At 32.4% G+C, this 27,763-nt stretch overlaps 1 long non-coding RNA gene across 3 annotated transcripts in view; it reads left to right on the top strand.

The window, feature by feature from the left end:
• LOC103009972 (uncharacterized) overlaps window positions 1–27,298 on the top strand; it is a 71,241-nt gene extending 43,943 nt beyond the window's left edge. For 2 of the 3 annotated variants that reach the window (XR_452126.2, XR_009005901.1), the window contains exons 2-4: window positions 8,914–8,980; window positions 20,804–20,886; window positions 24,367–27,298. This is a non-coding gene — a long non-coding RNA (uncharacterized LOC103009972). Of the gene's footprint in view, window positions 1–1,189; window positions 1,285–8,913; window positions 8,981–20,803; window positions 20,887–24,366 lie in introns of all 3 variants that reach the window. The other variant, XR_009005902.1, reaches the window with a different exon arrangement.
• The last annotated feature ends 465 nt before the right edge of the window (window positions 27,299–27,763 follow it).

The following is a 27,763-nucleotide window of genomic DNA, read 5'->3' as shown; positions in this document are numbered from 1 at the left end:
TCTTAACATCTTTTTTATCATACACATTTGATTTAATATTTGTCTTCTATCTGAACCTCTTTTGTTCTTTATTATCTAGTATTTTTTGTTTCCCTACTATTTAAAAACAACACTTGGCATGGAGTACATATTGGTTTCTTCTATTATCCTGTGATTTTTTTTAATTAAGATATCTTCCTTTACTGTATGCTCACATATAGAAAACTGTCTATATCTTTTGAGGAAGACTATGTACAATTATTCTAATTTTTTTAAATGTCATGGTTTCAAGATTAGTGTTTGTGAGTTATATGTGTGTGTTTTTTGTTATTAAACAATCAGATATTTGGCTGCAGAGGAATAAAGGGTTATTTTATTTTAAATAAAAATGGAAAACTCAGAGCATTGTGGTTCACATATAGTACATTATAAACCTGTGGTAATTTAACAATTTAATATTTTTATATAGTTGATTGCCACTAAATTATTAAGATTCAGGTGAAACAAATGAAAACACTCTTACATACATTTAGTTACACCACCTCTACTTGGACACATTAAAAAAACCAGTGGCCCGATACTCATCCATTTATTACTTATAAATATTTTAATTTGTTTTAAAAGTAATTTCTAAGTTTTGTTCTGTTAGACTGTAATGTCTTAAAACGTTTGGAAATATCAGTATTATTATTCACTCAGGCTTGGCAAAAGACTGAAGTTGAAAATGATGGTAATTTCTGTCACCATTAAAACATACGATAATTTGGGGAGAAAGGTATTTAAAAATTTGTCTCTATCCCTTTGAGTAACTTCTTAAACTGTGGATTTTGTGAGTTTTAGAGGCACAAACTATATTTCTGTTTTCCTTATGGAGTCCCCTTTACCAGTCCTCTGACAACTACCTACATAAACACACACACTCATCTACACTGCTTTCAAAATGAATGCTCTAAAGAGAAATGAAAGCAGAAACATATTAATCTGATTTGTTTGAAGAGGCTTTGGATGATAAAGCATATCACAGGTGTTTCTAATCAAGATATTTCTATTTTTAAAACATTATTTTCAAGTTAGGGTTTCTTTGAATATAGGCAAGATTGGGGTCGTTTTGAAGATCTTACTTCTGTGTTCAGGGATCCACTGTGAAACTGCAGGAGGCGGAAATCTGTTGAGTGTCTTCATGCTATAATACATGACATTTTTATTGCAGGTTTTGACCTTTAGGAGAGAGCCAATTCTGGAGAACAACCTAACTTCTTTGATTGAACATTCACATAATGCATTGGAACATGATAGGAGGTTAAGGTATACTGAAGAATTTTAAAAGCATACAATTTTATATCTTTGCAGTATAATTGAGCTAGACAATTGGTAAAGCCAGAACATTTTGGTGAGCTAAAATCAATATTTACTAGTAGACAGAAATCATCCAGCGAAGTGGCCACAGTTGAGTTCTCTTGATTTATTAAAACTTCAGATTTTTTTTTCCATATAATTGATGTTCTTATCATCTTGTATTAGGTCCAACTCCAAATGAATTTATTTATTCTAAAAATAAGTGTATATATAATGATCTTTCTTTTTTTTTCTTAAGGTTGTTATTACAGTGTTATATGTAAAAGACTTAAATAGTGGATTTTTTCATATTATAAAATGGAAGGTTTAAATCAAATGGAATTTGGTGTTTCGCTCTTTGACAGGTATAGTGGTAGATAGACCCTACAAAATCAGATAAGATTAATGAGAATATTTTAAGAGAATTTAAAGTATTCCAAGGACTGTCCTAACCAAAAGTGGCAATTTGGTTGAAACTGAAAAACCCACTTTCTTAAGCAGAAACTAGCATCTTACTCATAGGTACTCTGAGTGAAATATTTAAATTGTTCATATCAAAAGTTGCAAACTCTTTAAAAATAAACTGTAGAATTCCAGAACTTCCAGTGACTTTGGTCTTTACCTCCAAAATACTTTATCACAGAACCACTTTTCCAGCATGTTTATTTGCTTTGAAATAAAATTTGTTTTATAGTTTTAGTTGAAGTTTTCAGATACTTAGCTGATAAAAATTTTGGCTGTTTTCTAAATTGTAATCTGGTATAGTGAAAATTCATTGAACAGTATTACTAAGTATTGGTTAAGTTTTGATTAGTAAAGTATAAATTACATGAAACACTAACCATAATATATTTTTTAAAACACTATTTGCTAAGTAAAGTGAGGTTTACTAAAAGATAACATAATATAATTTTTTCTTTAAATTTTTTTTCACCTAAAAATATTTACTTTATATACTTAAGATATAGGAAATCACAAAGGTTTGTTTTCATAAGAAGAGTGTAATCTTAGTCTTTAAGAGTGAGGTGTATTTATCACCATGGCCATAGAACTGCTTTTATCTTTAAAGAATGTTAAAAAAAATTTTAAGTAAATTCTCAGATGCATGTTTAAGAATGTGTTTGAACATTGAGATACATATCAAAATACTTTAAAAATCAGATATTTCTGTTTTATTAGATATTAGGTGATCCAGGAATGTTGACAGTTAAGGTTAAGTAAAACATTAAAATTTAATAGAAATCAGTTTGATATAAGGGTGGAGTTCAGATATTGGTGTCATTAGCTTGTCTGAGATAAATACAAGGTATAGAAAGTCTTCATAACTTTGATTTGAGAATGTTATAAAAAAGCAGCTTAGTTTGGATAGGATGAAAATGAATACAGTTTTTGCCCTTTAACTTAACCAGTGTTTTCTAGGTTAGAGAACATTAAGATGAAAAGTGAAAAATCCAATTTCTGGGTATCTGGGGGGGGGAAATCCAGGTTCAGTTTATCACTTTCAATTCAGATATCTTTATACACAGTCTTAATGAGTTAAATGGGGAAAGAGAGACAGCTTTTGAATTTATATTGTGGAAAAGATATAAATTAGAGTTGTTCCTGATTTAGAGAGTTTATGATTTGTGATCTCTGAAGTTGTCAAAACTTATTGTTTAGACACAAGTATTTAGCATCATGAAATTGTCCCATCGATAGCTTACAAACTTCCAAATTTTTAGCTTAGTAAGTAATTTAACATCTAAAAGAGTTGGTGTAGATATTAACAGTTTTCTTCTATTTGGTCAGTTCTTACAGAGTAAGAAACTTTAACCTAATTAGTAGTATGTGTTATTTTAGGAGACAGGTTAATAAGGGCTTTTACTGCTACATGTGATTGGCTATCCCTTAAAGGACATTTTGTAAGGATTTTGGCTGTTTTTAATTTACAAACCTGATTATCTAACTAAGCCTTAACATGTAGTTCATTATAACAGAATTTGGGGGAAAGGATTTATTGTGTTACATTTTTTACAGTGATAGATTTCTATCTTATTTGTGCAATATTTATATTTTTGGATAAGTGCATTTTCAGGGTTAAATAATGTTTATTTTCAGGAAAATTCTTAATTGTTCCCAAAATACAGTTATACTGTCAGTGTTCTAGTTTTATTGAAATAGTTATCCTTAGGGGGAGAAGAATATTTGGATAAACTAGAATAGAGGTAATTTAACATATCTACGTATGAAGGGACTTGAAATTATTCATATTTGTCGTTGATGTATAGTGCTAGTATATAAGGACAACTTATATTTTAAGCAGTTTGTCAGCTATAAAAATTTTCTTTGAGGTTTTATGGTGTTGCTGAGGATTCATTAAAGAGTAGATACAATTTCTTAATGAAAAAATTTTAAATGTTTATTTGAGGCAGTGTTGTACATGTGTGTATTTTATGTTTTCTTTTTCTGACTAGCAAATAGATCCTTAATCTGTTTCAGTTTTCTTCAGATAAGACGTAATGCATCAGAATTGTATTGTCTGATAAGCATTTTCAAAAGGCAATATTTAATTAATGTCAGGACTTAGTTTTTTTATTTAATATCATTTTGAAGTAGAATTTCAGTTCTCAGCACCACAAACCACACTTTTGATATTTCATTAACATATGTGATTTGGCTTAGTTTTACTTTCCTATTTTCATGGTTAGAGTCACTTGGAAGAGAAACATGCAGCCTGATTCAAATGTAGTTGCTGAGACTGATTAATTGACTGGTTAATCGTTTATTAATTTATTATTGTTTGTAAATGTCTTAATTTTTAAAAATCTTTCTTTGATATTTGCTGTTACTATTTCTTATTGGATAGCTTTCATAATAAACAAATATATTTAGTAATTTTGTTATCCTGTGATCCTCAGATTTTTTTTTTTAATTTTTATTATTAACATTGTTTGTTATGAGCTGCTGCTAAGCAGAAAAGTGACTTTTTCAATTTTGATAAAAATTAAAGATTGGGGTTTTTTAACAAAATATTATCTGAATTGTAAATATTACTATATTTTATACTTTTATTTATCTCAAACCTAGCCTTCTTGACTAGCTATTTAAGTTTATCAGCCTATTCTTGCATTTAAAAAATAATTTACAGATTTCCTAATTTTTCTGACTTTTTAAATATTTTTCAGAATCAAAAATACTTAAAATGTTAAAAAGTAAGAATTTCTTTTAAATTTAAAGTTATAAGTCCGTAAATAGAGTCATTTAAGTTTAAAGATAATTTGACAGAACAAATATTTCTATTTCTGTTAGTCATCAATTGATATGTACTTACTAAGTTTTTAACTTTGTATTACACATTCATAGTAGGTTAATTACATGTGGAAATTTTTTTTAATAGCTGGAACTTTTGTAAAAACTTTATGGGCTAAAATCTTATTTATTTGCTAATAGTGTCTGATGTCAAACATATATTGGTGATTAGATATGTGGAACCTGGGAGACTGGAGCTCTTTATTAAGCATAATATAATTTCATTTCTTGATTAAAGTTTAGATGCTTTCTTATTTTCCAGAAGAATGGCTAGGGAAGATAGTCTTTATGAATTCACCCTGAACCTGGTTAAAACTCTTCTGAGAATTTTGATAACTGAGCAGTTAAATCTAAACTAGGAGCTGAAGTGTCATTACATGTGTCATTAATTTTTTTCCTTAGATACATTACAGGTTCCATTTCTAATCAAAACATCAATTTTGTCTTTTCTTCTCTCTCCATCCCACTTTTTAAAGAAAAAATTCCTTCTTAACTAATTTTATCATGTAATGAGAAAAGCAGACTTACTAGGTAGGTTGAGCTGAGCCAGTTTTTTCCTCTGTGTGTTAGTTGCATATGCTTTTCTCAGCTTGCTGCTTCAGTGGCAGCAACAGTGAATAAACAAGTATCACCACAGCCCTTGTTCTTGCTCTTTACAGTTGGGAGCAGGGTCTGAGAGATTGCTGCTGCTTGTCAGCTATTGTACAGAATAGCATCAATATGCAATAATGGTGGCCAACAGAGCCTGCACCCACCAGCTTTTACAGACCAAGTGAGAGAGGCCAAACTGTCAGTGTAATCCATATATAGTATAATGAATACATTCTTTGACAAAAAGGTATTTTATTCCCAAAGCAGCTTAAAGAGAACAGTAGATGCTTATAGTTCTTAGACTTTTACTGTTTTTTACTATTTACTCTGGTTTTAGTTCATTTAATTTTTATTCGGTTAATTCCATCTGTTTGAATGGAAAACTTTCTTGATTCTGAAAGTATTTATGGTATGTTCCATGCTTTGGTAGGCTAGAATAAATTATTAATAGTTGCTGATAACACAAGTTAGGTAGTACACTTGAGGAAAGAAAAGTTGACTATGGCCACATAGGAGTGTTTCTTTCAGTTTGGGACCATATGCTAAGCCCCATATTATCTTTATTTTATAGCCCGGTCTAAACAAGGCCAAATTTTTGTTGATTTCACTGTAACTAAAAAGAACAACACCCTGTACTACTTGGTGTTGTGTATAAAGACAAAGCGGGCTGCAGGTGAAAGTGCATAAGTCTTTACTTTTTCTTACTATTAAAATAATGTCTTATATCTGAACTTTGTATATGGAAAGTTCAGATTATTCTAAATCTTTTGGAAATAGGACTCTGTAATTTCAAATAGTATAAAAGAGTGTTTTTGAATTTTAATGATTTGAATTTGCACAGATGTGCATAACCTAAATACTATCTGTATATTTTTCTCCTCTTTTGTATCCAAATTCCAATAGGTTGTAGTTAAAGGGAAGTGAATATTGGATTTCTGTTACAATTCTGATTTCATTTGTAGCATTCTTGGTGGAAAACTACAAATGGTGTTTTTAGTGTGTAAGCCTAATGCCCCATCTGAAAGTCCAACATTTACAATAGCATTCTTTTAAAAAGGTAACCATGGGGTGTTTTGTTGGTTGGTTGGTTGGTGTGGGTTTTTTTCCCTGATACTACAGTGTGTTTTCATTAATATGTTGATGTAATTTAACGGATAACATATTAATTACTGTTACCTACCCTTAACCAAAAAAGTGAGTTACATAATGCTTTATATTGAAAATACCTTGTTTTTACTACTAATTACTGTGTAAAGTATCTGTGGACCACCTGTACCAGAATAACCTAGACTAAAGCATTTTTCCAGATGTGCTGAATCAGAATCTCTGGAGCTGGACTTAGGAATTTGTGTTTTTTGTAAGCACTAAGTGAGTTTTTTTTTTTTTTTTAGAAGCACCACATGTGAGAACACTGCCCAAAATGAATTGGGGAAGGATTCTTCACACTAATAAACCATTTACATTTTCTGCTTTTTTTTTTCCTCTAAGCTCAGTAACTAATTATGAATCTTATCATTTCTAACACAGTGGCTCTAGATTAAGTCTTGCTATTTCTTCAGTCATATGAAGAAAACCTACCTATATTATGAGAGCTTATTTTTGTTCAAGTACCTTGGACCAAATTTTAAGTATTTGTTTGGAACATTTAGTATACCTCTATTTAACCTGTACTTGATGAAAACAGAGGGAATTGATCACTTAAGAATTTTTTAAATTTTCAGTTAGATAGTAGCTATTCATCTTAAATGTACCTCTAAATATGTATTGGAGAAAATACAGAAAGGAGAACTTTTCATATGCTGCTTGTGAAAGCATTTGGCAACATCCTACTAAAGTTGAAGATATACATAAGCTCTAACTCAACAATTCCATTCCTAGATGTTTTAGATAAACTAACACATTTGTAGTAAAGTCTTATTTATTTTTGCTTTTAATAGGAAAAAATTGAAAGCAATGTAAATGTTAAGTAACAGGAGAATGGCAAATTTGTGACATAGTTGTGTGATAAAAAATGTTTATTATACAGCTATTAAAATGAGAGCTATGTGTATCATCACAGATGAATGTCTTCAGCAAACAAAAAAAAGTTGCAGAAGATTAGATACAGTATGATAACATTATATGAAGCTTGAAAGCAATGATACATATTGTTTTAAATACTTGAATTTGTAATAATAGTGTAAAAAGATGCATAGGAATTAAATACCACATTCAGGATTGTGATTATGTCTTAGGAGAGAGGGGAATGGGATCCAAGGTATGGTACAAAAGGAACTCAACTATATGTGTAGTTTTTTTTTCTTTAAAAAAAAAAAAAGTAAATAAATAAAAGCAAAGTAAGTATGACAGACTATTAGAATTCAATACAGCTGCATTGGAGGGCCAGGGGTAGGATGTGGGGATTCATTTTACTATTCTCTTGATTTTTCTGTGGATTTGAAGTACTTATTTTTCAAATAAGTTTTTTTTTTTTTTTTAATTTTTTTATAGCTACTTTATTTATTTATTTATTTATTTTTGGCTGTGTTGGGTCTTCGGTTCGTGCGAGGGCTTTCTCTGGTTACGGCAAGTGGGGGCCACTCTTCATCGCGGTGCGGGGACCGCTCTTCATCGCGGTGCGCGGGCCTTTCACTATCGCGGCCCCTCCCGTTGCGGGGCACAGGCTCCAGACGCGCAGGCTCAGTAGTTGTGGCTCACGGGCCCAGCTGCTCCGTGGCATGTGGGATCTTCCCAGACCAGGGCTCGAACCCGTGTCCCCTGCATTAGCAGGCAGATTCTCAACCACTGCGCCACCAGGGAAGCCTCAAATAAGTTTTAAAAATGTACTGTCCTTTTTGGTGAAGATATTCTACAATAAGATATACACTTGGAATACTCCATTAAGGGCATGGATTGGATTTATTCTATTCTATGTCTTGTAGTAAGTGCTTAAGTGTTAGTTGGTGTACGAACTACAATTTATAATCATGGCCCACAGAAATCAAACATTCTAACCAACTTAAGTTGCTAGGATATTTTTAAATTTTAAATAAATTCTTTTATTTTTGAAGGTGAGAGCCATACTGTTTCCTTCCTTTGCATACTGGCTTTTAATCCTTCCTACTCTTATAAGTAAAGGACAACCATGGAAATAGTTTCTCTTTTTTTATCACTACTCTTTCATTTACTCTTTAATTCAGGCAATTTCATGACTGTGTTTTCTTTTCTTTGGGCCATAGATCATAGCATACTGTTTTCAGAAATTTCTTCATGCATTTTAAGCTCCAACTTAAGCTTTGTATTTATACTGTATTACAGTAGAATTCTTGGAATTGGGCAGTATACAGATTTGTAGATTTCATGTGTATGTGTGTGAGAGAAAGAGAAAGAGATTGGTCAATGTTGAGGTATGATACTGAATTTATCTTAAAATATCTGCAATTACATGATGTCTTCCAGAAGCCTCAGTGTGCTCCAAGTTAGATATTGAAGTGTGAGTTTTAGTTACACTTACATATTTGACTTTTAAACTTCAAGAGGGTGATAGTAATAGAAAAGTGAATTTAAAAAATTAATGATAGTACTCTGTACTGAAATATATAAATGCTGCTGCTAGGTATTTCTAATCTGTGATTGTTCAGTGCTGTATAAGGATCAAAAAACAATGATTGTCAGTTGAAAATTGTCTAACTTATATAATGTGATCAGATTTTTTAAGTCTTCCCTCTTATTTTTTCCTAGGTGAATAACAACAAAATGAAGACCATAATAAAACAAGCCCCCTACTTAGCCCTGCAATTCTTACCTTGTAAGTATTAACTCACAGTCCCCCTGCCATTGCTGTAAAAAGTTACTGTTTGGTGTCATATTTTGCTATATTTCTGAATTTTTTTTCTGCCATCCTAGAATGACAACTTTCTAACCTCCCCTGACCCCCAAACACATTGAAGTTCGATGTTAATTTAGTCCATTTTAGAGCAAAAATAATGTCATTGCCTTGGGTAAGTTTTCTGTTTTGGAAAGGATTTTACAGCCAGGCCCTATCATCTCTAAATCTGAGAATCATAATTTTAAACCCTTTTCCTTCAAAGGAATTTACAAATAAGTAGTGGTCTTTTTTATTATCATCATTATTCAGGTTTATTGACAGTTATTTTATGGTTTTATAAAGTGGAAGTGTCCCCTCCACTGGAGAAACAGTTTTTTTCATTTATCTGTTTTTACATTTTACTAGGTTACACTTCTGACTTCTTTGTGACGTGCTTAAAATTTAGCTGTTAAACTTCAAGAGGTGGGAAAAACAGGAAGACAATCCCTTTTCCTTCCTTTTATATATACACATGCACACCTCTTAGAATAAGAAACATTTTTACCCTGATTCATTTTACTTTTGAGAAACTTGTAAATGCTAAGGGAATAATTCTAATAGGTTAGCTGAAATTAATATCATACCCCTAGAAAAACTGTCAAAAACAAGGTTATGGTAAATGCACAAGATACTTATTTCCCTAAATTTGAGACCCTAAAATCAGTTACCAAAAAGATTCATTTCCATGTATTCCTTCAGCTAATTTTACATCTCTGAATAAAAGAAACTCAACTGCTACTCTTTCTGTTCTTGATATTGAGGGATGGCCCTGTTTAAATGAAAACTAGTGCTTCAGGTGCTTCTCTTACATTACCTCATACCATTGCATTTAGTGACCCAGTAATAATGTGTATTATTACTAAATAATGTGTATGTGTCAAGGAGTGACTTTATGATCATAGACCAGCCATTGAGCTCAATTAAGTAGTTTTTAGGGTGTGAATCAATTAAATATTGAAAATTTGTAGTAATGAGCCCGTTTGAAGAATAGTAACCAAATGCCACAGATCACTTCTTTTTATAATTTTTTCCCTTTATATTTTTGTCACTGGAAAACTAGAATGGAAACATTTGCAAATCCCCAAAGAATCCTATATAATCCAGGCTTGGCTTTCTTAATTGGTCCCTTGGAAGCCAGCTCAGCTTTTCTTCAACTTAAATCTTAGAAAAAGAAATCTTTTCAATTGGTATTGCAGTCTTACTGTAGACTGGAGGGCAGTCCACTTTTCAAAAAGAAATAGGTATCATTAATTTCCAACAGATTTATAAGTACAGATAACATCACATTCTTAAGCTCATTTCATATCCTTTATAAATTTCTAAGCAAGCAGCCTTGCTTGGATACTCTCCAGTATCTTTTAAAATAGGTCATTTGCGGTATTTCATAGTTGAAATGCTTACTCTTGTCTCTTCTATGTAATATGCCTGGAGTTACTTTTAATCTTAGATACTAGAATAGTGGTGTTTCCAATTAAACAATACCCAGAAGAATAGGCACATAGTGACAGTGGTCATTGATTCTTCATGATTGTGTGTGTATTCCGTCTTTCTCTCTTTTATGTTTATTTTACACTATTGTTTCTTTCTTTCTTTTTTTAATATTTATTTATTTATTTGTTTGTTTATTTGGCTGTGTCGGGTCTTAGTTGCGGCACACGGGATCTTCGTTGAGGCATGCGGGATCTTTCGTTGTGATGCATGGGCTCTTCGTTATGGCGCGTGGGCTTCTCTCTAGTTGTGGTATGCGGGTTTTCTCTTTAGTTGTGGCACTCAGGCTCCTGAGTATGTGGGCTCTGTAGTTTTGCGGCACGCAGGCTCTCTAGTTGAGGCCCGCAAGCTCAGTAGTTGTGGCACACGGGCTTAGTTGCCCCACGGCATGTGGGATCTTAGTTCCCCAACCAGGGATCGAACCTGCACCCCCTGCATTGGAAGGTGGATTCTTTTACCACTGGACCACCAGGGAAGTCCCCATTGTTTTTTTAAGATAGGGATTTTTTTGAACTATTCACTTGTGGAATATGGATGTTCCAGAAATTGTGGAGTATTAGTGTTCCATATGTTTGATACTGTAAAAATTAAATAATGATAGTGTTTTTGATTCATTTTTACAAATTGAGTAGAGATGAAATATTTTTCAAGTTTGTTTTTCAATTTTAAGCTCTTAAACTTTTGTTGCTTAACATAAAACATTCAGAAAGTCACATTCCTTCCTACTTTTTCTTTTTTGAGCTATGTTTTTTGATTTTTATATATTTCTGTTATGTGAATTTAAAATAAATTAATGTATCATTTGGTGCTAAATAAAATAACATCTTTAGGTTCATTGTCAGCAGTTAATATCATTGCTTCTGTCTCTAATCTAGAACAACAAAAATTTTAAGAGATTGACTTTGTAAATAGGAAACAAAAGATAAAGCAGAAAATTCACTATTCAATGCTGTCAATGTTAGTAGTCCTGTAAACAGAAGTGATGGAGATAAATTACCTTGTAATTCAGGAGACTTATTAAATTTGCCTGCTATCCAAGAGATAAGCTAGTGAAAAGAAATGACAACTATTTCTCACATAGGACTGGTTATCGTTTTTAGAAATGTTATCAAGTTAGCCATAGAATAGCAATGGCATGTAATTATACCATTATAGAAAATATTGTCAGTTCTTGAATTATAAATAGTGTAAATGTAGGATTGACTGAAAGTACTGGACATAAAACCAGAATGTTGTAATCAGTAGGGCAGTAAGCAATCAATACGGCAAATGATATAAAATCTGTTGTGTTTTCAATGAAAATGTAATGCTTTTTTTATGAGTCCCTAGATGTAGCTGAAATTTCTCCTATTTTTAATTTATTTGTGATGGAAATTTACTGGTGTAAATTACTGTCTACCTATGCCATCCATGGGGAAATTTTAATTATCTTGAATAATTTTATAATGTGAATGTTTCTGAGAGAAAGACGTGTGCCAAAACAGAAAAAAACAAATTGCTTTTTTGGCACTTGGATTAGTAAAGGGTGTTATAATCCAAAGCAGAAAATTTTATAAGGATGCTAGGTACTGTCAGCATTTGGTGGTTAAAGAAGGATTTGCAAACTTAATAACATCATCAATTGATATTAATTTAGTAAACATATCATATCTAAGCTCTTAAAGCTGTATATTGTTTTACAGTTTGTGAACATAGAGCAAGTTGACAATATGCAACAGCCATTTTTCAGTCATTGTTCAAATAACAGCTATTTTTGAGAAGTAGACAATGCTTAATCAAATGCCAGGTGTTCCTGTCCTCAAAATTTTATATATTTGACACATGTATGTTTAAGAGAACGAGTTAAATTTGAGCTTTAATGTTTAAGGCAGTGCTGTGTTTCTGATCTCACCAGAATTATAGCTATAAAATTTGAATTTTAATGCCAAAACTATAGAAAGGGAATGAATTCACTGTTTTCCCACCCTGAACAACTTCTCAGTTCAAGATGGGTGATTCAAAGAAGAATAATAGAAAACTTACTATTTGTGAACTTACTTTGCATATTTTCTTAGGAAATGAAAACAAGGCAGAATTTAATAGCACAGGCCTTGATTTAAATAGGAAATGAATATACAAATATAATGAACCCCTAGTATGATAGGGATTTCGAGCTCTAAGCATAAGTACAGTAGGTAACATCCCAGACTATTCTCTGCAGTCTTGCCCTTTGCCTATTTGTCTGAAATGTGAGTCTTCAAAATTATCTCCCTGTAAAAACAGGAATAAATTGAATGCAGATTGACATAAACATATATTCACTTGTCAGTAGTCACACCTGACTTTTTGCCTAGACTGTCAGTTTCACTCTTCCTGTTATATCCAGTAAGTTTATTAAAATTTTTTTCAGTTTTGTTTTCCTTAATTTGGCTCTACAAGCTGTTTCTTATGCCTCTGGAATTTGGTGCCCTATAGTCAGAACTTAAAATTGGCAGTTTGTCCTCCAAATCCTTAACAAGACAGCTTAGTAAAATACATTGAATTTTTCTAAAAGTCAATTTTTAAAGTGATCTGTATTCATTTTATTTTAGCCCTCAGAATATTAGAATTAGGACCATAATAAATAGACTTTTTCCTTAGTGTTATAAATTGTATTTATGTCATTAATAACTCATAGAAAATAAAATTCTTGTAAGAGCAGGTTTCAGTTTAGCATACAACTTAATTTTTGGCCCTAGATTTATCTTCTAAAAATAGTTTTTGTATCTTTTCTCTAAGCTTAACATACCCAAGTCCTTCCACTGGTTCTCACAATATGAATTCTAGACCATTAGTATCCTGGGTATTTCACTTTGGATCTGCTACATTTTGTCAGTATTCCTTTTAAAATATTGTATATAGAACTGAACCCAGTATACTCAATGTGGTTTGAGGTACAAAATACAGTATGTCTCTTATGAATAAGATACTTCTATTAATGCATCCTGATTCCACTTTCTCTTTGTCATCAATACAGTTGGTTCATGTTGAATCACAGTCCACTGAAACCCTAAGTTTGTCTGAGGTGTGTTTCAAATCGTACTATAAATTTAGATTCAGCACGTTATTTTTTGAATACTTGTTCACTACTAGATGTGCTCATAAAAGTTTAAGATTGTGCAGTCTTAACCACAGTTTCATGAAGTAGGCATTAATAGGCCCATTTTACAAAGAGGAAACTGAGGCTCTGTGTACTGAAGTAATTTATCCAAGATCTTGATTCCTAAGGGACAGAGCCAGGATTCCATCTTGGGTCTTCTGCCTTCAAATTCACTGCTCTATGTAATTGCTGCCTCAATAAATTATTTCTACTATTCATTTCATTGATGAAGTTAAAAATGCAGAAATTGACCAGTGAATTCCACTGCACTCAGGATGATTTAAGAGCTTAGGAGACATGTCTAGAACTTCTTATTTTCTGATTATTTTTAATAGCTTTTTTTTTTTGGTTTTGCATCTAGTCATCAGGGCTCTTTCCATATCTACTTGTTGAAGGTGGCTCTTGTTTTAGCCAGCAAACTTGGAAGGAGAGATCAAAGGATGTAGGCACTATGAGGTTTCCAGTGGACTGAGATGTAGGAGTGGAGAAATGGCATGGTCCATACCAGGAAGCATTGCCACATAGTCCAGTTTGAAAGGAGGATAGGTATGAAATAATGAAACCAGTTATCAGCTCAGCACAGTACTAAATCCTGGGAATAATAGTCTGTATTCAAAACTTACTGTGAATGGACAGTTCAATATCAGAAACCTTCAGAAAGGTTGAAGGAAGAATTCACCGAGAAGATAGAATTAAATTGTCCTTAAAAGTAGGGATAAGTGGAAGAGGGGTTAGTGAGTATTTTAGCCTCCAGCAGTAGGTTCAGTGAAGATTCAAAGATGAGGTAGGAATATACAGCTTAGGGGAGGAAAGAACTGAAAAACAATTTATTATAAGCATCTCAGTTCTTGCAGGAGCCTTGAAAAATCACTCAGTGGGAGAGGATAGTCACACTCAAATGATGAGTAATTGTGTTTGTTCCACTTGCTACTCACCTGGTGGCCACAGTAGCATCAGGCTTGATCAGTCTTTTGTCCACTCACAAATAGTTCATGTGCTTCTCTAACTTATAGGGCCCCTTTTCCCCTAAATATATAGCCACCATACTTTGAACACACTAACAAAATTAATAATAATCCCTTACTATAATAATATCTAGTTCCTGTTAAAATTTCTGATTATTTCAGAAAGGTCCACATAAGGCATTTGGTTGTCATGGCTTTTAAAAGATATCTTTTAACTTGAATTGTGGAGTGTTTTCACTGGAGAGAAATAGAAAATACTGGTTAGGTCCTGATTATATAGACCTTGATACTAGGCAGAGAAGTACACACTCCATTTGGGAAACCACAGATATATTCTTGAATATATGAGTTTCAGGAAGTTTATTAGTTGATTAAAGATGGGAAGTCAAGCTGAAATGCAATTGTAGTTATCAGGTACTTAGACCTGATTTTAAGGTATGAATTAAGAATGGCAAAGAAATTGATGAATTGCGATCTCAAAGAAAGGGTCAGTTGGTTTTATTGACCAACTGAATACAAGGAATGATTGACACAGCATAAAAATTGTAAAGAGAGAATAGCAATGGGTAAGTATCCATAATTTGAATGCAAAAGAAGAATGTGTCTAAGAAGAAAAAAAGTTAAGATAAACAGCATATTTATTTATGTTCTCATAAAACTTTTTATATTGCATTTCTTGGCTGACATTATGGTATATTTATAATTTATTCATATCTAGGGAGTAAAGTCATCAAAAATTAAAAACTCAATATAAATGTTTAGCTTGTAAGTAGTTTAACTTTGTATATAAGGAAACTGTTGTTAGGAAATCTAATAATAAAATGATAACATATATGTAACTCTATATATTGTACTATATATATATATATATATATATATATATATATATATATATATATATGTTGTGTAAATACATATATATATCTCCAGACTTTTCTGGAGTAAATTATTTAGATTGAAATCCACTTCACACAGTTTTTAAGTAATCATTAATTTCTTCATCAGAAAAAAATGAAGGGAATGTAGCAACAGTACAAATTTATATTCACTTAACTGAAAAACTAGGTTTTTTTGGATTATAAAACAGGCTTTCTGGATTATATCTGAATATTATTTCAAGCCTGTTCTCAACACTGAATTTTAAATGTACCTTATCTAGTTAATAAAATCCTTGTTTTTAAGCATTTGTATCCAAAAAACAGAAGTAAAAGAAAAGCAAGTTTTAATCTGTCATCTGTGAATTTTATTTTCTCCAGGTATAATATCTATATCATACCACTTGTGTAGTATTCCACTGTCCTGAGCAAGGATAGTCACTCTGTGGCCAGGGGCTATATATAGCCAGCTCCTTAGAGGTTTATGTGCATAATTTGAAGCATACTTGAAGAAAGTAATTACTATTATAAATTGTGTTAATACCAGATTAAAAGTAAAATTAAGTATTTGAAAAATCTGAAGTAATTTAGTGACACATAAAGGATATGTGTAAACAACAAAGTAGCATAAATATTTTCATGACATGTATTAGCATCTGAATATCCCTATCATGTGACAATGGAAACTGTCTATAGATTAAAGAAATTTTGAATTTAAAATAACCCCTTCCTGAAGGCATAATATAAAACCTATTTTGGCACCCCAGAGTAGAAGATTATTATAAATGGAAAGGAAAAATCAAAGCTTACCAGCTCGAGAGATAATTGTTGCTGTTGAACACAGGTAAAGAGAGATGTACCTTCCCTATTTCTGGATTGCTCCACTGGAATCTTTCACTTTACTAATACATTTAAATAAAGAATTTCCATATTTTTCAGGCATGTGGAAATAAATGTTTTCTAATATTTTAAATTTATCAGGCTTTCACATAGAAAGCCATGATATTTGTCTCAGAGTTAAAAATAGAAATAAAAATAGATAGGAAAAAATTTTCCTCTGAGTGTTTATTAAAACATCAGTGATAAAATTGCAATATTATCGGGCTTCCCTGGTGGTGCAGTGGTTGAGAGTCTTCCTGCCAATGCAGAAGACACGGGTTCGAGCCCTGGTCTGAAAGGTCCCACATGCCGCGGAGCAACTAAGCCCGTGAGCCACAATTACTGAGCCTGCACGTCTGGAGCCTGCGCTCTGCAACAAGAGAGGCCGCGATAGTGAGAGGCCCGCGCACCGCGATGAAGAGTGGCCCCCGCTTGCCGCAACTAGAGAAAGCCCTTGCACAAAAACGGAGACCCAACACAGCCAAAAATAAATAAATAAACAAATAAAATTTTTTTAAAAAATTGCAATATTATCACAGAAAGTAATAATCTGTAAGGGATGAAATTAAGATGAGAGAAATTATAACATTTTGCTGATAGGAATGATCCAATAGAGAGAAAAATTAAAGATGTAGGGGAGAGTGTTACAGGAATATCCTTAAGGAAGCAAGAGAGGATAAAATCTAGTATAAAAGGGAAGGGATTGGTCTTATGAACAGTGATTGTTCATCCATAATTCAAAGAAGGAGTTATATGGGGACGGATACATGTATGTAGATAGGTGTGGTGGAAACTGGCAGAAATTCTCTTCTCATAGCTTCTGTTTTTTGAGTGAAAGTGAGGATGAAAGGGAGATATTGGAAGTCTGAAGAGAGAGAAGAGACACCTGTCTGATGTTTTTCTAGAAGAATGAATGAATGGGCCAAGATTGCCAGACAGCTATGAACCGATTTTAGGTATAAAAGATTTATAAAGTAAAATTATTTCTGTTCACAGATGACATGATCTTACATGTAGAAAAACCTTGATTACACACACACACACACACACACAAAACCCTGTTGTAACTAATAAGCAAAATCAGCATTCAAAAATCAGTTGCATTTCTGTGCATTAACAGTGAATAACCCAAAAAGGAAATTAAGAAAACAGTTCCATTTACAATAGCATCAAAGAGAATAAAATGCCTGGGAATAATACTAACCACAATGGTGAAAGACTTGTATACTGCCAACTATATAACGTTGCTAAAAGAAATAAAGAAGACACAAGTAAATGGAAAGACATCCCATGTTCATATATTGGGAGTATTAAGATGAAATACTACCCAAAATGGTCTACAGATTCAGTGCCATCTGTATCAAAATCTCAATGACATTCTTTGCAGAAAGAGAAAAATACATCCTAAAATTCATATGGAATCTCAAGGGACACCAGATAGCCAAAACAATCTTGAAGAAGAAGAACAGTGTTGAAGCTCTCACAATTCCTGATTTCAAAACTTAATATAAAGCTGTAGTAATCAAACAGTATGGTACTGCCATAAAGACAGACATATAGACCAATTGGAATAAATTAGGTGCCCCAGGCCCCTTGCATATATATGTTCAAATGATTTTCAACAAATGTGCCAAGACGATTAAATGCAAAAAGGGCAGTCTTTTCAACAAATGGTCTTGGCAAAACTGGATATCCAGAAGAAAAGTTGGACACTTAACTCACACCATATACAAAAATTAACTTAAAATGGATCAAAGACCTAAATGTTAGAACTAAAACAATAAAACTCTTAGAAGAAAACATAGGGGGAAAGCTTCATGACATTGGACTTGGCAATGATTTCTTGGATATGACACCAAAAGCACAGCCCTCTGCAAAAGATAAATTGGACTTTATCAAAATTTAAAACTTCTGTGCATCAAAGGACGCTATCAATAGAATGAAAAAGCAACCTACAAAATAGAAAATATTTGCAAGTCATGTATCCGATAAGGGATTAATATCCAGAATATATCAAGAACTCCTATAACAACAAAAAAAAAAGCTCAGTTAAAAAGTGAGCAAAAGATTTGAATAGACATTTCTCCAGAGAAGATATACACATGGCTAATAAATACAAGAAAAGATGCTCAACGTCACTAATCATTAGGAAAATGAAAATCAAAACCACAACGAGATAATACTTCACTCACATTAAGATGGCCATTATCAAAAAAAAGATATGTCTTGACAAGGATGTAGAAAAATTGGAATTTTTGTACACTGCTGATGGAGGTGTAAAATTGTACAACCACTGGAAAACAGTATGGCAGGTCCTCAAAAAATTAGAATTACTGTATGATCCAGTGATACCTAATGGGGTATATACCCAAAAGAATTGAAATCAGGACTCAATAGATAGTTATAAAAAATGTTCATAGCAGCATTTATCATAATAGCCAAAAGATCAAACAAAACAAATGTCTATAGATTAGTGGACAAATGTAGTAATATACACAATTGAATGACTACCCAGCCATAAGAAGGAAAGTCTGATATATGCAACAACGTGGATGAACCTCAAAAAAGTTAGGCTAAGTAAAAAAAGTCAGACACAAAAGGACAAATACTGTATGATTCCATTTACATGAAGTACCTAGAATAGGCAAATTCAAAAGTAGAATTGTGGTTTCCAGGGGCTGAGGTGATTGGGGGAGTGGGCAGTTAGTATTTAGTGGGTGCAGTTTCAGTTGATATAGATGAAAAGGTTCTGGAGATGGATGGTGGCGATGGTTGTACAACAAAGTAAATGGACTTAATACCACAGAACTATGCACTTCAAAATGGTAGAATTTATATTACGTATATTTAACCACAATTTTTTAAAATAAAACAATAATAAGTGAAGACATTCACTGTGAAGGTTTTTAAAAGATTTATAAAACTATTTGCATTTTGCAGTATTCACACTTCTTTCAAGTTTGGCACACTTGGCTTAGTTTAAAATATATAGATTTAGGGGAACTCCCTGGCAGTCCAGTGGTTAGGACTCTGCACTTTCACTGCCGAATATGTATAGAGAGAGATACATATAGATTTTGCAAAAAAAAAAGATAGGAATTGAAATAACCCATTTGATTTTGGAATAATCATTTAATGTATATGTCTGCATGGGCAAAGAAAAATATGCAGTCTTTAACAATTATTTGCTTTATGTTTTTGTGTCTTATAATTTAAATGATTTTAGATTCTTCCTTGAGAAGGGATTATGTCTATTCGGTACACCAGTATACCGACTCACATAACAACTGGGATGGTACCTGGAACATAGTAGATGTTCAATAAAATATTTTTAAATGAAAAATATACATATATAAATTATGTATATTTGAAAATCTGTTCACATTTTTGTCTGGAAAGTGGGTTCGAGCAGGGAGGGTAGCCTAAAAGGACAGTTCCTTAATATAATTGATAAATACAGATATGTGTTTCTCAAGTCATTACAAACATTTATTTTGGTTATATATTAAAAAACTGTGCTGAAACTTGAGACAATAATAGAGTAAGATGTGAAACTGGTTGCTCAAATAGAAAATTAGCTACATGGGAATTCCCTGGCAGTCCAGTGGTTAGGACTCCACGCTCTCACTGCCGAAGGGCCGGGTTCAACCCCTAGTCGGGGAACTAAGATCCCACAAGCCTAGCGGCGGGCCAAAAAGAAAAAGAAAAGAGAAGATTAGCTACATATACTTTTTTTTTTTTTTTTTTTACATATACTTTTAATGGGAAAATATTCACAAAAAAATTAATGTGGAATATAGGACAGTTATGCTTTGTATAAACAATTAGATATTAGAAGGGAGGGGCAAATTTCAGTGCACATCCCCTTATTCTGTAATAGAAGTAGTGTAGCTTTAGCATAGCCATTTTAGTGGTAAGAAAACTGCAATAAAAGAGGTCGTCAAAGCTTGAGCTACAGTGGTGGTAGTTTTCTGGTATCTTCTAGAGAGAGAAGAAATTTCATTCCAACATCTGAGTATGTGGAAACTGTTTAGGAGTAAACTTCCTTACCTGGTGAAGAATGGGGACAGGAAGAGACTAGGAAGATCAAGAGCCACAGGGTTGCTGTTTTATTTCTCATCTCTGGGTATAAAATTAACTCATTTTTCCAAGGTTCATATTTTAGAATTACTTCCTATATAAAGTGATATCCAAGTCTAACAGAATAACTATTCTAATAGATAAATGTTGAGGGTAAAATAATATTTGGATTTTTTTAAACAAATTAAGAGAAAATTGGTTTGTTTTAGGCCTTCTGTATATTTTTACTGTATTTAGTATTAAAATATTTCACGACTTCTAATTTTTTTCCTTTAAAAGTATATTTGCATTTTGCTAGCTTAAGTTTATTGAAACTTAGCTCTTGTATGTCATTTCTTATTTTTCCCTTGACATGAAGTCTTACCTACTTGATGAAGATGTCATTTGAATTGGTGTACTGCAAGGAATTAAATGCTGTTTGTAAATTATGCTTTTACCAAGGTAAAGACCAAATTTTATGAATTCACTTTTTGTTTATAAAAGGAAAAAATAACTTCATATATTTAATACATTCAAAAGTTTGATTAAATATTTAACTGTATTTGCTTATTAAGTTGACACAGAAAAAAATGCTTTTATTTTTCTCATATTATACAACTTTGTGTTCCTAACCTATAGCAAGGTGCTTCGCACATAATAGGCTTTCCTTAAATTTTCAATGTAGGAATAAGTTTTATTATGTTACTCAAAAGCTTCCAAGAAATAACTAATTATGCATACTATATTAATGTTAGAATCTTTAAACATGGGTTTTTTAATGTATTTACCCTCTCTTTTTCTAAAAGAAAATTTTTTTTGTATCTTTAGGTGCTAATGTGTGTTTAAAAAAACAAAACCTTGGAGTAAAGTAGCAGCACATAATGGTTTGTGGATTTTGAAAAGGTGCAGGCCATATTGTGCTGCCTCAAAAATACAAGGATCTGATCTTCTGAAGAAAATATATTTCTTTTTATTCATAGCTCTTATGATAGCAGTGTCAGCAGTGCCTTAGCAGCACGTAAATATTGGCGTTAAAATTCTAAAATTATCTCCAGTATTAACTGTGCTGCTGAAGTAAGGTTGGCCATACTCTACAGTCATATTTTAATGTATATTAATATTACCAATGTATTTTCAGCTTTATTGATAATTAATTTTCAGTATTACTGATAATCTTGTTATTTTTAGTATGATTCAATAAAAATAAGTTAGTACTAACTTTTAGATGTTTTTATTAAAATAGTATAATTGCAATTTAATAGTGTTGAATGCCATCAAGTTTATTGAAAGAGCTCATACAGCATCAAATAAATTTATTTTAATGCATATTTGTATTCAGTCTAAGTATTAAATTTTTACTTCAGGTAGAACGGAAATATTAGTTTTCCCTTTATTTCTCTAATAAAATGAAATTACATTAAGACATTTGCTTATCTCACAGATAAATGTACATTATAAAATACACATTTGGAACAGAACTTAGAGAACAATTTTTAGTAATATTTCTAAGTATTCTCTTATAAGGGAAAGGGGGAAGTATCAAAACATGTGAATTAAATTCCTGAAATCCTGTGTCTCAGAAATGCACTTAATCATAACTTTAAAGGTAGGAAAGACCTTATAAATGACCAGTATATTTGTTGGTTAGTTCAGGAAACAGAAACTCAAATTAAGTAATCTGCTACACATGCAGATTAGGATCTTTAACCCTACGTCTTCTGACTTTGTACTATCATATTGGTTTTTTTTTTTTTTTTTTTTTTTTTATTTATTTATTTTTGGCTGTGCTGGGTCTTCGGTTCGTGCAAGGGCTTTCTCTAGTTGCGGCAAGTGGGGGCCACTCTTCATCGCGGTGCGGGGACCGCTCTTCATCGCGGTGCGCGGGCCTTTCACTATCGCGGCCCCTCCCGTTGCGGGGCACAGGCTCCAGACGCGCAGGCTCAGCAGCCGTGGCTCACGGGCCCAGCCGCTCCGCGGCATGTGGGATCTTCCCAGACCAGGGCTCGAACCCGTGTCTCCTGCATTAGCAGGCAGATTCTCAACCACTGCGCCACCAGGGAAGCCCTATCATATTGGTTTTTTTCTTGTTTTTATTAAAAAAATTTTTTTTAATCCTTAGCCACAGATTTTTGTTAGAAAGTAAAGTCGAAAATATGAAGGCCTTGTTTGCTTTCTTTTATATCTAATATTTAACTTTAGCATAAGACCAAAAATTATTATGATAGTCACTAATTTTATAGATGCAAACAGTCAATATTTTTTAATTTAATTGAAGTTTGAAGGAAAATGCTTTCTTTACCTTCTATTCCTTATTTGTTGGTGTTTAATTAAGTCATTAAACTAAAAATTGATGTTTAGGATAAGAGTGTGGTTGTGTAGTGTACTATACTCCTGGTCTTATTTCCTACAAGGAATATCTCACTCCTTTCAGTTGTAACCAAGCAGGAAATCTATAAAATACAAGCAGTTCTTAACAAATCATTTCAATTATAATTGTCTATGTTGGAAACCCTAAAAGTATTTCAGATGTAATTTAAGGAGTTGTATTTGAGCATCTTCTGTTTAAATTCTTATTTCAAGGTAAAGAAAATATGTAAGACAAAGCTCTCATTTTTAAGAACAATCTCACTTTTTTCCAGCAAAATTTTTTCCCAAAATAAAGAAGTAGTATACCATATTGGCGAGAATAAAATGCCAGCTTTTACATGGAAATATTGCCTTGGGGCTTTTAAAAGTCATTCATCAAGCTTTTAGCCTGTTCCCTTTATTTTATCTCAGCCATTTCATGAAAGACCGTAACAAATATATGGTAATTTTTGGTTCCACTAAGAATATATCAGGAACTAATACATAGATACTTAGAAATATTTATTGAATGAATTACAAAGTTTGTCCAGTATTTTCCAGAACAACCCAGGAATTAGATTTCTATTTTTTCTTTTGTTTTCCTTAATGTATTTGAAGTCAGATTTTAGAAAATTATATTTAGTCTAATTTGCCTTCTAAATGCATTTTATATTTACTAAATAAATCTTTATATCTAGGTGCTCAAGATGTGAAAAAGGATCATTTGGGGCTAAATTAAAACTTTATTTAATTCAATCCTGAGAATGGATTAAAGAAAAATTGAAATATTGGGAGAGTAAGGAAGTATAGAAAAACTGTTGCATTGAAATTCATTATAACAGTATGCAGCTTCTTTCCAGTCTCTTATTAGAGAAGGTGAAATAGCCTGTCAGTACCTAATGAAACACTCATTTAGGTAACTCAACAGGACTTAAAGTTTTATTTGTAAGAGTTAATATATTTCCATCTTTGTGTAATTTTGAAACACAAAGAGAAAATAGTAAAATAAAAGTTATACCCTTTCATGTTAGTCTTAATATGGCCATTTATTTTTTTGCAAAGAAGAAATAACTATATATGGGTGTATATTAAGCTTTCATTTTTTCCACCTTCTTTGGAAAAAAATCCTAATCTTTTTCATTCAGGTTTAAGTTGATGCCAAATAATTCCAATATTGAGCATCTTAAATCTGTTACTTGGAGTATGGATTGAGTTTGGAGCTAACTCAGAGGACTACAGGCAAGTATTCAGGAGGTAGTCAGAGGGATATCTTAATAGTTGAACAATTCAGCTTGCATACTATATTCAAATTCAGATTTCTTAAGATCACATATATGTGAAAGTAGAATTGACAATTTGATCATAGACTAAATGCCATATTTAACAGTAAAGATTTTCTTCAATCAATTATGTAACCTTTTAATTGTTATAGAATTAGAGGTGTTTTTAAGCCACCAAGTATCATTACTGATATATGTTCAGGTTAGCCATAACTGGATTAGCAAGATTATACTTTAATAAACTATGATTTCTAAGTTAATGTATTTATTTATTTAGAAGTTGACATTCTAAATCAATTTTTTTTTCCTTTTGCAGGTGGATATTACTATCCCTTATTCATGGAAAAAGTTGTATTCTAAGTGTTGTTTCCCATTGAGTATTAGCAAAAAGGAGAAAAATTAATGTCCTAAACTTTTGAGATAGATTTGGCTCTAGTAAGTATTTAGACCTATTATTAATAGGGTTGGCCAAAAAGTTCGTTCGGTTTTTTCCCATAAGATGGCTCTAGTAGTGAGTGCTTAGTTGTCTTTAACTTCATTCAGAGCAGTTTTGTTAGGTTGTATTGTGACAGCTGTCATATCAGAGTGCCGATTAAAAAAAACTTATCAAAAAAACTTATCAAAATTGGTGAATTTTTGTATAGCTATTTTAGTATTGAAGATGGAAGAAAAAAGCAACATTTTCGGCATATTATGCTTTATTATTTCAAGAAAGGTAAAAACACAACTGAAACGCAAAAAAAGATTCGTGCATTGTGTGGAGAAGGTGCTGTGACTGATCAAACGTGTCAAAAATGGGTTTGTGAAGTTTTGTGCTGGAGATGTCTTGCTGGACGATGCTCCACGGTTGGGTAGACCAATTGAAGTTGACAGGAATCAAATCAAGACATTAATTGAGAACAACCAACGTTATACCACGTGGGAGATAGCCGACATACTCAAAATATCCAAATCAAGCTTTGAAAATCATTTGCAGCAGCTTGGTTATGTTAATCGCTTTGATGTTTGGCTTCCACATAAGTTAAGTGAAAAAAACCTTCCTGCATATTTCCGCGTGTGATTCTCTACTTAAACGTAACGAAAACATTCCGTTTTTAAAACAAATTGTGACGGGCAATGAAAAGTGGATACTGTACAATAATGTGGAACAGAAGAGATCTTGGGCAAGTGAAATGAACCACCACCAACCACACCAAAGTCCGTTCTTCATCCAAAGAAGGTGACGTTGTGTATTTGGTGGAATTGGAAGGGAGTCCCCTCTTATGAGCTCCTTCCAGAAAACCAAACAATTAATTGCAAGAAGTGCTGCTCCCAATTAGACCTACTGAAATCAGCACTCGATGAAAAGCATCCAGAATTAGTCAACAGAAAACACATAATCTGGGACTTCCCTGGTTGTCCAGTGGTTAAGACTCTGTGCTTCCACTGCAGGGGGTGCAGCTCTGATCCCTGGTCAGGGAACTAAGATCCCACATGCCACGCAACGCAGCCAAAAATAAATGAATAAATTTAAAAAGCAAAAAGAAAGAAAACGCGTAATCTTCCATCAGGATACCGCAAGACTGCATGTTTCTTTGATGACTAGGCAAAAACTGTTACAGCTTGGCTAGGAAGTTCTGATTCATCCACCATATTCACCAGACATTGCACCTTCGGATTTCCATTTATTTCGGTCTTTACAAAATTCTCTTAATGGAAAAAATTTCAATTCCCTGCAGGACTATAAAAGGCACCTGGAATAGTTCTTTGCTCAAAAAGATTAAAAATTTTGGGAAGAAGGAATTATGAAGTTGCCTGAAAAATGGCAGAAGGTAGTAGAACAAAAGGGCAAATACGTTGTTCAATAAAGTTCTTGGTGAAAATGAAAAATGTGTCTTTTATTTTTACTTAAAACCCAAAGGAATTTTTTGGCCAACCCAATACTTACATGTCTGGGAGAAGGAATAAGAGACCATCATCAGTACATTTCCAGCTAAAATTTTTTATTTTCTTACCTCTTATCAAGGGGTTTCTTAAAATTCCTGTTTTATTACTAATAGCTTGAGCCCCTTTAATGGAGAATTAATTTCTCCAGCAGAATTTAAGAGTTTATGTTCTTACCTTGTTTATTTATAAAATCTCACAGATTTCTGATTTTTTTTTTTTAGGCTATTTGCAATGAAGAAAATGTTGGCAAAATAAGTTTAAACTTTTTATGTTAAAATTACTGTGCAAGGTAACAAGTTAGTTGCTGGGTTTTTGTTTTTATTATACTGAAATTAAATTCAACATTTATAATTTCTCTGGGTCTATTTCTTGATTTTTAATCCATGGGATTCGTGCAAAAACTTCATGAATAATACATTTAGATTAGCATATGTATGAGTACAGGTCCCCCTTAATTCTGTGGAACTTTGAATAATCTGATACTTATCATATTCTTGTGATTGAACTTTTGTGTTTTGAAACAATGTAAACTGCCTGGAGAATCTTGTTATTGTTTATATTTATCTTATGCTATAGGGTTAGATTTTGTTTGAGAAATTATGCTGAGAAAAAAATTTTTAAGCCACCTTTACAGTAAATGTCCTCAATTTGATTAACTTGTTATTAAAGTTATTCTGTATATCTTCATTTTATAATTTAAGCACTTAGCATGGATTAATATCTTTAGGAAGCAGTAGAAACTTTAAAATCACTCCAGAGTCTGCTTATTTCCACATCTCATTATTTTATAATCTTTGGGAATGCTTGTATTTATGAAAGTAACATTTTTCAGGGATATAAATTCTAATAGAACCACTAAAACTTTTTTTCTGTTTGGACTTTAATGCATACAATAGTAACTACAGGATAATTTTTTTTAAGTTTTCATGTGATCAGTTAAAAATACCACTTTAGCATGAAGCAACGAAGTAGAATGTCGTCCCATAGTTAGAAGTAAAGAAAGTTTAAGTACATCATTTCTTAAGAGAATTTGTACATTTTAACATAGTCTATGCAGATTTTTATGTTAATTTGTTTTTCCATAAATGTCTTTTCTGGCTTATGTTTAACAAGGAGCATTAAAAATAGATTTGAAGCATTTATATATAGAGGACTACAAATTTATTTATTCTACTGTATTGGCACTGAGGATCAGCACTGAACAAAACAGATAAATTCCAGCCCTCATGAGCTTACAGTTTTGGGGGTGAGGCATGGGTAATAGAATAGACAAACTGATAGGTACTAATATGTGGTATGTCAGATGGTGATAAGTTCTATGAAGAAAAATAAAGCAAGGGAAGTGGGAGGGATGGGTTAAACGTGTTTGGAAGGCAGGCAGATGTGTTTTTAAATAGTGTGGTCCAAAAATGCCTCACAGACATGACATTTGAACAAAGATCTAAAAAACAGGGAGCAAACCATTAGGTTTCTGGGAGAAGAGCCTTTCAAGCAGGTGAAATAACAACTACAGAGACCTTGAGGCTAAAACATTTTTGGTGTGTACCAAAAAGAGCAGCAAAAAGGTCTGGATGGCTACGATCAAATATACAAGAGGGAGAATCATAGCTCAAAAAGTTTATAGGAGCCATATCTTAGGGCTGTTTAAGTTCTTAGCTTAATGTACAGATTTAATTTTCCTTACCTTAAGAGAAACTTGACAGTTGTATGTGCATCAGCCTATTTGACCTCTGTAGATAGAACAGAATATTTTTTTGGATCTCACTCAAGGTTAGAACTGAGACCAT

The sequence above is a fragment of the Balaenoptera acutorostrata genome, chromosome 18, assembly GCF_949987535.1.
Source record: "Balaenoptera acutorostrata chromosome 18, mBalAcu1.1, whole genome shotgun sequence".
Taxonomy (NCBI): Eukaryota; Metazoa; Chordata; class Mammalia; order Artiodactyla; family Balaenopteridae; genus Balaenoptera; species Balaenoptera acutorostrata.
Note: the sequence above shows the minus strand (reverse complement) of the source record. Positions and strands in the feature narration are given on the sequence as shown.